A 10,309-nucleotide genomic window follows, 5' to 3' on the forward strand; every position below is an offset into this window, starting at 1 on the left:
AAAATAGCAGAAAAAAAACTGCCAGTGGCAGTTTTAGGGTGTTTGTAACTTTGGCAGTTCTAATTATATCCAGCTGACTCCGAATATCAGAGTTACCCTGATAACTTAGCCAGCTAACCTAACTCCTCCTAGAATCATCCCTGGAATGTCCAAAAGTTATCTGACTACATTTTAATGGGGGGGAGGCTAACCTTCTGGGCTCTTGCACTGGAAACCTTCTGTGTGTTGTGTGTATTACCATAGCTCTTTTGGACAGGTACCTTGACAAAAAAAGACAGGACTCACTGGATGGGTGTTCAGAATAATGTTTACTGTGGGTTGATTGTCCAGTTACATCCAGATTCTGAGAATTGCAGGGAGCACAGATTCAACTTGTAGCTCCCTCTGGGGAAGTGACCCTTTGTACTGAAGTTTGGAAATGGTATTTTTTCATACATGGTGTGGTATGAATAGGTGTCCCAAGGGAATCCTAACCAGGGTAGATAACCCCTTCCTCACAGGACCTGTTGTCCAGAGGCACTCCCGAACTTCAACCTGCCTGTGTCCTCATGGGTCCCAGGTGAAAACTCTGATTGGGGGTCTCAAGATGTTCTTTTTCCTTCTCCCACTGACGCCTCTTCAAAAGAATAGACCCTGACCCTCCTGCAGGAAGGACCTTATATACTGGAACAGATTTTACAATCCAGTTCTGGGTAAGGAAGGGGGCAGAACAAATATTTCCTTGAGCTACCAGCGCAAGCGTGCGATAGCTAGAAATCGTAGCGCACGCCTGCGAAAGGGACATCGGGGCAGAGTCGGCTCCGGAAGAGGAGGAGTCGGGGCGCACCGGGGCCAACTCCGCGAAGACAGAGAAAAGGTAGGTAGCAAAAAGGCTCCTTATTTCGCACCGAACAACTACACCTTTTACAGTGTAGTTATCTGGCGCATCGCCGGCAGTGATCGCACCGCGGCTGTGTGATCACTGCTGGCTGGCGCAGGACTGCCCCCCCCCCCCCCCCCGTTTCGCCCCGCCCCCTGTTACCACTGGATTTTCTAAGTTCTGCGAACTTAGAAAATTCGCCCCTAAATCTTCACTGTCTGGTCTCTGCAACCTCCTCTTGATGGAGCGAAGGGATATACAGATCCCTCCTGCACTTCTGGAGAAAGGATTTCTGCCTTCCAGAAGGCGCAGGTTTAAAACAACAAAAACTTAAGATCTGACAAAAAATAGAAAAAACAATTTCTCTGTGTCCCTCTTCCCTCCAGGATATCAACAGTGTCTCTCCCTCTCTCTGTGCTAGACTGGGGAGTCCCAACGTGGAGAACGCACTGAAAACACTTCCTTCCTTCCTGAAAACAAAACTACGCTGCCTCGCTCTCCTCATGCCTAACCCCCACCTTCATGGACTCAGGGCTACACATTCTAGCAAGCCTCTGGGGGAGGTGCATATTAGGAATGGTAAAACCCTCTAGGATGCACATTTTAGCGATCAGAAATTAACGCCTGCCCGGAGGAAGCGTTAAATGCTGAGCGCTACTAAAACTAGTACAGAAAAGCAGAAAAAACTGCTTTTCTGTACTGCCTCCTACTTATTTATTTATTTATTTATTTATTTATAACTTTTATATACCGGCATTCGTAAAAAAAAAAAACATCATGTCGGTTTACAGACAACTGAGAAAGGAAATTACAATGATAGATGGAGGAAGGATAGGAAGTTAAAAGGTGACAACTTTACTGTAGAGCCAACGGGCGCCACAGTTATTAAATGAGATTACATGTGGTTAACCAGGTTGGACATAAATTAATTATATACAAGTTCCTTGGGATATTAAGTGGGAGAAACAACTCTTTAAAATAATAATACAAAAAAAAAGTTTACAAAAAGCACTGGCAGGTGTTTGGAAAATGGACGCTGGTTAATTCAGCGTCCATTCTCTGAACCTGACTACCGGCACCAGAAGGAGTGTATAAAATCAATATTAAAGTGTTGGGCACTTAATATTAATTTATTAACTCCTTCACTTATTGCCCATTGGTCCTTTTCACTGACATTTGTCAGTGAAAGGACCAATCCCCTTTCAGGACAGCCTTCTGAAAGGAGATTGGTCCTTTCACTGACACCCATTACAATCCCATTTATGCTACACATAACTACAACATACTTGTTCATTCACATGTTTCCAATTATCATACCCTTCTCCCTTCTTCCCTTTATTATTATATAATTTTTATGCTGTATTTTTCCCACTTCCCCTCCCTCCTCCCGTTCCCCTTCCCCCCCTCTTTCCCTTTTACCCCAAAACAATAAGCCCATGGTTCCAAACTTTTATACTTTTTATAATCTTATATACTAGCATCCTGTCTAGTTATTACCTATTTTTATGTAAAGTTTAAAAATTCCATTTTTTTTTTTTTAATTTAAAGATTTTTATTGAAACAACAACATAAAGCAACCTACAGACCGGACCATATAATCAGGAGAACAACATGCTTAAGAAACAGCCCGGATATGAAAACAAAACCGTTATCTGCTGTAGGTTATACATCAAAGGTTTGCAACGAAGTTGTTCACATTGAATTTATATAATCCACCCCACCCCCCACCCCCCATGCTTCACAGTTACAATGTCAAAATTTGCACAAACATAGTATAAATGGTGTCACACCAGAGAGAATAGATATGCCTATAGGGTTACCCCCAAGAGGATTAAAGGAGCCAAAGGATTTCCGCTACACATTCACTATTTAAGTCGGAATACCCAGGGATACACTAGAAAGCCAAGTGTGATAGGGATGCCAAATTGATGTAAAGCGAGAGACTTTCTTATGTTTAAATGCTGTGATTTTGGATAATAAAAAGATTTTACGCACTCTGTGTTGAATGTCCTCTAACTTGGGAATACTAGTAGCCTTCCATAAGCGCGCTATCTCACAACGACTAGCAGTGGAGATATACTGAACTAACTGATTGGAGTCCTGCGACAGCCCTGGGGGTGCCTGACCCAGCAATGCCTGTGCCGGTGTGAGAGATGGCAGCCCTGGAAAAAGAATACTCAGCCATTGAAAGACCTGCCTCCAAACCACCTGAATTTGGGAACAGGTCCACCACATATGATAAAACGTGCCCTCCTCTATACAGCCTCGCCAACAAACATCTGGATAGAGAGGCATGAATTTGTGTATCTGTGAAGGACACTTGTACCAGCGGTATAACATCTTGTAAGAGTTCTCAATAAGAGAAGCAGCAATATGCCCCTTACCCATACTTTGAAAAATAGACTTCCATATCCGGGGCGACCAGCTTACCCGAAGGTCCTGCTCCCAAGCTTTCTGAAAGGTATAACTGGGGGGGTCTTGTACCAATAACAATTGATAAAGTCTGGATAATATTTTAGGGTAGCTATGAGCCCTCTCACATAACTTCTCAAAGTCGGATTGTTCCTGAGCAAAGTGAGATGAAAGCATATTGGCCTTGGCAAAATGGGCTAGTTGCATATAAGAGTATATTGCTGATTCAGGTAAGTCATAAGTTCGTTTAAGATCAGCAAAAGGACGTAAAGCTGCAGAACCCCAAATATGTCCCCATGTTGTAATGCCCCGTTTCCTCCAAGCTAAAAAAGCCGAGCTCTCATAGCCTGGACGAAAAGCTTTATTGTGGAATAAGTGTGTACTGAGATGGTATTCCCTATTTCCCACCAGGAATGTACCATAATGCTGCCACAAATAAAGCAGCAGAAGCGTAGAGGGAGGTAACACCGCACCCAGGTCTACCACCCAGGTGTGCTTGGGCTGCCATATAAGACTACCAAGAGGAACAGTACCTAGAAGTTCCTGATTAATAAGAACCCATGGCTTCTGTCTGCGAGACGAGTTCAGGTCAACCAGTTTTTTAAACTGAGCAGCACGGTAGTAACGGATCAAATCCGGTACGCCCAGTCCACCTCTACTTTTAGGTTGTGTGAGTGCCCTGCGGGCTACCCGGGGCCGCCTTCCTGCCCAAATAAAAGCCATACACCGTCTTTGCCACTGTTTTAACATAGACACAGAAACCAGTACTGGGAGTGTCTGAAAAAGATACAATAATTTCGGAAGTATAGTCATCTTAAAGACAGCCATTCTACCCAGCCAGGATATCTGATAGCGATTCCACTCTTCCATATCCTTGGATAGTTTGTTCCAAAGCGGAGTATAGTTAATGGGAAGCAAATCGTGCGTAGCGCTGAGCTGAATGCCCAAATATTTAATTTGCGTTTTGGCCCACTTAAAGGGAAACAGCTCTTGAAGTAGACGGACCGTACGGGAGTGTAAATTGATATTGAGAACTTCTGATTTATCCCAATTTACTGTGAAACCAGAGACCTTACCGAAAGTCTCCATCTCAGCAATAACTGATTCAAGGGAATTGGCTGGGTCGGAGAGCGTAAACAAAATGTCATCAGCATAGAGGGATATCTTAGTAGAAATATTACCTATAGTCACTCCGGAGATATCAGCATTTCCACGAATAGAAATAGCAAACGGTTCAAGAAATAAAGCAAAGAGTAGAGGGGACAGTGGGCAACCCTGTCTAGTCCCCCTTCCCACCTCAAAAGGAGCTGAATAGCCTCCATTTACCTTCAAGCAGGCCCTGGGGGAATGATAAAGCTGCCCCAGCCACTGTAGATAGGAGGAGCCAAATCCCATATACTCCAAGGTTTGAAAAAGATAAGGCCAGTGCACTCGATCAAATGCTTTGTCCGCATCGATCGACAATGCCACGGCAGGGATTATGTGTTTTTGGGCATACCAGATAGTGTCCATAATTTTGTGAACATTATCAGCCGTAGTTCTCCCAGGGATAAAACCTGCCTGATCTACCCCCACCAATTGGGTTATAAAACAATTTAAACGGTTCGCCAAAATTTTGGCCAGTAATTTAACATCAATGTTCAACAAAGAAATGGGCCTGTATGAACCACAGACTGAGGGGTCCCGGCCAGGTTTAAGTAAGAGCGTAATCCCCGCTAAATTGGCCTGTGTAGACAAGGTAGACCCCGCCTTCAAAGAGTTAAAGTAATTCAACAGCAAGGGAATAAGGGTTGTAGCAAATAATTTGTAAAACCGTGGAGTATACCCATCGAGGCCTGGTGATTTTCCCAGTTTAAGTGAGGCGATAGCTTCCTGTACTTCTACAGCGGTAATGTCCCTGTCTAAAAATTGTCTCTGAGCCGTCGTCAGAGTAGGGAGGGGAATCCGAGAAAGATAGGCCTCTATCGAAGCTATCGGTATGTCAGCGTCCCCACAATATAGATCAGAATAAAACTTTTGAAAGCAACTCCTAATGGAGGTATTATCTGTGAGGAGCCCCCCAGAAGAATCCTTAATTTTTGAAATAGTGGCCTGTGCCTGCTTCCGTCTGAGGCTATGAGCTAAATACCGTCCTGCCTTATTCCCACCCTCAAAAAATCGCTGTTGGGCTAATTCCAAGTGGTGGGCAATACGAGCTGAATCTAACGCCATGATCTTATCCCTCAACTCCTGAATGGGGCCCCGGGACGTAGAACTAGCTCCATCCCTCATATGGGCCCGCTCCAACTTAGATAAAGACATCAAAAGCTTCTGGCGCTCTCGCTCTCGTTGTCGCTTAACATATGAAGCCCGCGCAATACAGGAACCTCGGATTACACATTTTAAACAGTCCCATAAGGTCCCAGCTCCCACCTCCCCGGTATCATTATGACGGATGTAATCTTGAATTTCCTGAGTCAGCTGCTTCTGGAAGGTATCATCCTCCAGCAGCGAATCATTCAGCCGCCAATAACGTTGACCTGAGTCAGCGAGGCCAGTAGTTAGTTTAAACCAGATAGGTGCGTGATCGGACCAAACTATGGGCTCAATATCTACCGCAGTAACTGTATTAAGTTTAGTCCGATCAAGCAAAAACATATCTAAGCGAGAATAGCTGTTATGCGGGGATGAGAAATAGGTATAGCTATGAGAGGTAGGAAAGCGAGAACGCCAGATATCCACCCCGGCAATAAGCGTGATCACCTGTTTAAACGCCCTCCGAGCCAAAGCCGGGTCAGAACTGGATCCCGCCGAATTATCAATCCGAGGATTGAGCGTCAAATTAAAGTCCCCACCCAGGATAACACTGCCTTCCATGTGGTCTGCTAATATCTTATGCAATTTAGTATAAAAAGCTTCCTTCTGAGAAGTAGGACCATACACGGAACAAAGTGTATAAGACTCCCCACCCAAAACCACATGAAGGAGAAGGTATCTGCCTTGTGGGTCAGATAGTATATTCTGTACCTCAAATTGAATATCTTTGTGTATTAAAATACCCACACCCGAATATTTAGAGGCAGGTGTTGCTGCCGCCCAGAATTGATTCGGATATTTGTCAGAACGTAATAGGCCCTCATAGCGCTTAAGAAGGTGAGTTTCTTGTACATAAACCACGTGTGCTGATAGCCTTTCCATTTCCTGAAATAAAAGTTTCCTTTTCCTACCAGAGTTTAAACCCTTAACATTAAGGGAGAGGAAAGTAATTGTGGCCATATTCTTAGTATCCCATCTCCTCCCCTCTACCCAACCCATAACCCAATGCCAGGAACCAAAGAGGCCAGCATGTTTTGTGCCAAAAAAGAAAATTCAAACCCTGCGGTGCCATAAAAAGGCTCTTAACTCCATCCAATATAAGGGGAACCCCAGACCATACCACCCACCTAACAACTCTCCATATATGTGCGAAACCGTTCAATGTGAAGCCCAACTCCCCCCTCCCCCTCCCCCCCCCTCCCACCAAGTATCCTGGAGGGTTTCTCTCCCTCCAGAGAGGAATATGGAGGAAGAAACCATGCCGGGTAGTGGATTCTACCCCTCCCCCGGAGCGGTCACCAAATGATCCAATAACAATAGCAAACATAACAGTAACTGAATGTACCCACCATATGGTATAACTGACCATATATGCTAAAGCAAAACTGAATAAGCAACCAGTTTTTGAAACAGTCATAAAGACCCTCAACAAACAAACTGTCTAGTTATATCAGGTGAGAGTCTCCGCCACCCCGATGTCGCTGGCATTCCGTCGAAGTCTGCGGCCTCCCTTGGTAACACGTTGCCAGCGTGGCGCTGCTGGTCTGGAACTGGAAGGAGCCATCTCTTTTGGCACAGGTATGTCCGCTGTGATGCCCGCCGCCTTCAGGGCTTGCACCGCTGCATCCAAACTACGGACCTTATAAGATTTCCCATCCACTTGGAACCAAAGGTTGAAAGGAAACAGCCATCTATAGCGAATGGATGCCTGAGCCAAAGCAGTGGTAACCGGTCGAAGAGTCATTCGCTTGCGTAGAGTGCTGGAAGCTAAATCTGCATAGATAGAAACTTCATTCCCTTCCCAACTCCAGACCCGCTGCTTCCTAGCCGCTGCTGCAAGCTTTTCCTTATAAGCATAGGAATGAAAGCAGACGACAATGTCACGTGCCTTATTGCCAGGTTTAGGTCCCAGTGACCGATGGGCACGCTCTATCCCAGGGTCAGATGTAGTGTCCCCAGGTCCACTCTCAGGAGTCCCCAGAATCCAAAGACAAATTTTTTGAATAATTAATGTACAGTCCTGATATTCCTCGGTTTCTGGAATACCCTTAAATCTTAAGTTACAGCGCCTGGATCTGTTCTCCAGATCTTCAAGTTTGTCCTCCAATTCCGTTTGTGTTAATTTTAGGGCTTTGACCTCCTGCTGTTGCTGCTGCCATCGCTCCTCGTGTTCATCCAAGCGAAGGTCTGCTTCGTCCACTCTGCGGCCCAGGGCTGCGTTATCCTCCCTCATTTCCTGGAGTGTTTCTGTGATCTCTGTTTTGAACCCCTTAATATCACGCCGCAGCTCCATAAACCACGCTCGCATCTCTGAGCGAAGGGGGCGCTCCGAGTCCGGGAAGTCCAGATCGGAATCCACATGCTCCGTGTCTTCCATCGCGGCCGCCGCCGACATTTTAGGGTCCTGGAGCTCCGAGGCATCTCCCCCTTTCATGTAGGAGAACTTAGCAAAATCCACGGGTTTTTTTTTTTGCGCCATGGTCCTGGTTGTTGTCCGCTTGCAGAGCGCGAAGAAACGCTGCGATTTGGGTGGGTTTTCAGTTTGGTTGGCAAAAAAAAAAACCAAAAAAAAACCGCTCCGGGGGCAGAGAGCCCCGCTAAGAAGCAGCCGGCATGGGAAGTGATGTCACCTCCTCCTCCCTCTAAAAATTCCATTTTATTTTGATTATTTTATTTTTGTTTTAAATCTGTGAACCGTTTTTGATAAAATTCCTTTTTTAAAAAACGGTATACAAATACTTTTTAAATAAATAAATAAATGTATCAGTAAAGGGACCAATTCGCAATAAATGAAGGAGTGAATAAATTAATATTAAGTGCCTGACACTTTAATATTGATTTTATACACTCCTTCTGGCGCTGGTAGTCGGGTTGGGAGAATGGACGCTGAATTAGTGTCCATTTTCCTAACCCCTGCATGTGCGCTGGTTAGGAAATGGGACGCTGATAAATTCAGCATCCGTTTTCTTAACTGGCGGACAGCCACCACAGCAGACCTCTTTCTGGCTTGCGCTGTCAATGAACATAAGAACATAAAAACATGCCATGCTGGGTCAGAACAAGGGTCCATCAAGCCCAGCATCCTGTTTCCAACAGTGGCCAATCCAGGCCATAAGAACCTGGCAAGTACCCAAAAACTAAGTCTATTCCATGTTACTGTTGCTTATAATAGCAGTGGCTATTTTCTAAGTCAACTTAATTAATAGCAGGTAATGGACTTCTCCTCCAAGAACTTATCCAATCCTTTTTTAAACCCAGCCACACTAACTGCAATAACCACATCCACTGGCAACAGAGTTTAATTGTGCATTGAGTGAAAAAGAACTTTCTCCGATTAGTTTTAAATGTGCCACATGCTAACTTCATAGTGTCCCCTAGTCCTTCTATTATCCGAAAGAGTAAATAACTGATTCACATTAACCTGTTCTAGACCTCTCATGATTTTAAACACCTCTATCATATACCCCCTCAGTTGTCTCTTCTCCAAGCTGAAAAGTCCTAACCACTTTAGTCTTTCCTCATAGGGGAGCTGTTCCATTACCCTTATCATTTTGGTCATCCTTCTCTGTACCTTCTCCATCGCAACTACATCTTTCTTGAGATGTGGCGACCAGAACTGTAAACAGTATTCAAGGTGCGGTCTCACCATGGAGCGATACAGAGGCATTATGACATTTTCCGTTTTATTCACCATTCCCTTTCTAATAATTCCCAACATTCTGTTTGCTTTTTTGACTGCCGCAGCACACTGAACCGACAATTTCAATGTGTTATCCACTCTGACTCCTAGATCTCTTTCTTGGGTGGTAGCTCCTAATATGGAACCTAGCGCCTTCTCGACAATGCGAGCCCTAATTTAAATATTGCATTGCACCCCCAGGAGAGGTGCCTGGGGGCGCATTATGAAAGCAGGCTCTGAATACACGGCGCCCGCTTTCAGCGCGAGTTTTTTTACATTGGCTTCTAGATGACTAACCATGGGCCGGGAGCTAGGGCCATCTAGTGGAGACCTCTTAAGCCTCTTACAAACACCTCTAGCATTAGAAACAGTGACGGGTTACAATGTTGCTGCCATTATTTTTGAATATTTTCATTTTAAAAATATTTGGAAACAGTCACCTAATATTATATCTAAGATATTGGTTGATAATAGAAATAATCTCCTTCGGAAAAGACAATTGCTGTGAACTAATGCTTTGTCTGAACCAAGAACTCGAGGCAGTGCATTAACTGGCAGCAAATTAATATCCTCCAGATCAACAATTAGTGCTTACTTAGAATTCCCTATACTGAATTCATTTTGTAGCTATGAATTTTACTAGTTGTTTGCATTCGGTCATAAAGCCATTTAGATGAGTTCAATTTTTTTAACTGAAAGAAAGCTAATTAAAATGCTTTCTTTTCATAATAAAACATTCAGAAGACAATGGAGGAGTGGAAAGAAATGAAGAAAGTAAATTACAGTAGATAAGGAGGCAAAATAAATAAAAGGAACATAATTAAAAGCATGCTGTAAAAGTGAGATTGCTCATTTCCTACACACAGACATGCCATTCTCAGTAAGTACTGAAGAAACAGGAAGTGCACCACAGAAAGCGTAATGCTGCAAATTAGTGTCGCACAGATGTCAATATTCAGCAAGTCAATGAGTGAGAAAGCACACCCAGAAATTCAGTAGCACTTAGCCAGCAGATAAGCTGCTGAATATCCTCAGCTAAAGTTGGCCAAGTAACTTAAGCACAG

This window comes from Rhinatrema bivittatum, chromosome 1 (assembly GCF_901001135.1).
Source record: "Rhinatrema bivittatum chromosome 1, aRhiBiv1.1, whole genome shotgun sequence".
NCBI classification, from domain to species: domain Eukaryota; kingdom Metazoa; phylum Chordata; class Amphibia; order Gymnophiona; family Rhinatrematidae; genus Rhinatrema; species Rhinatrema bivittatum.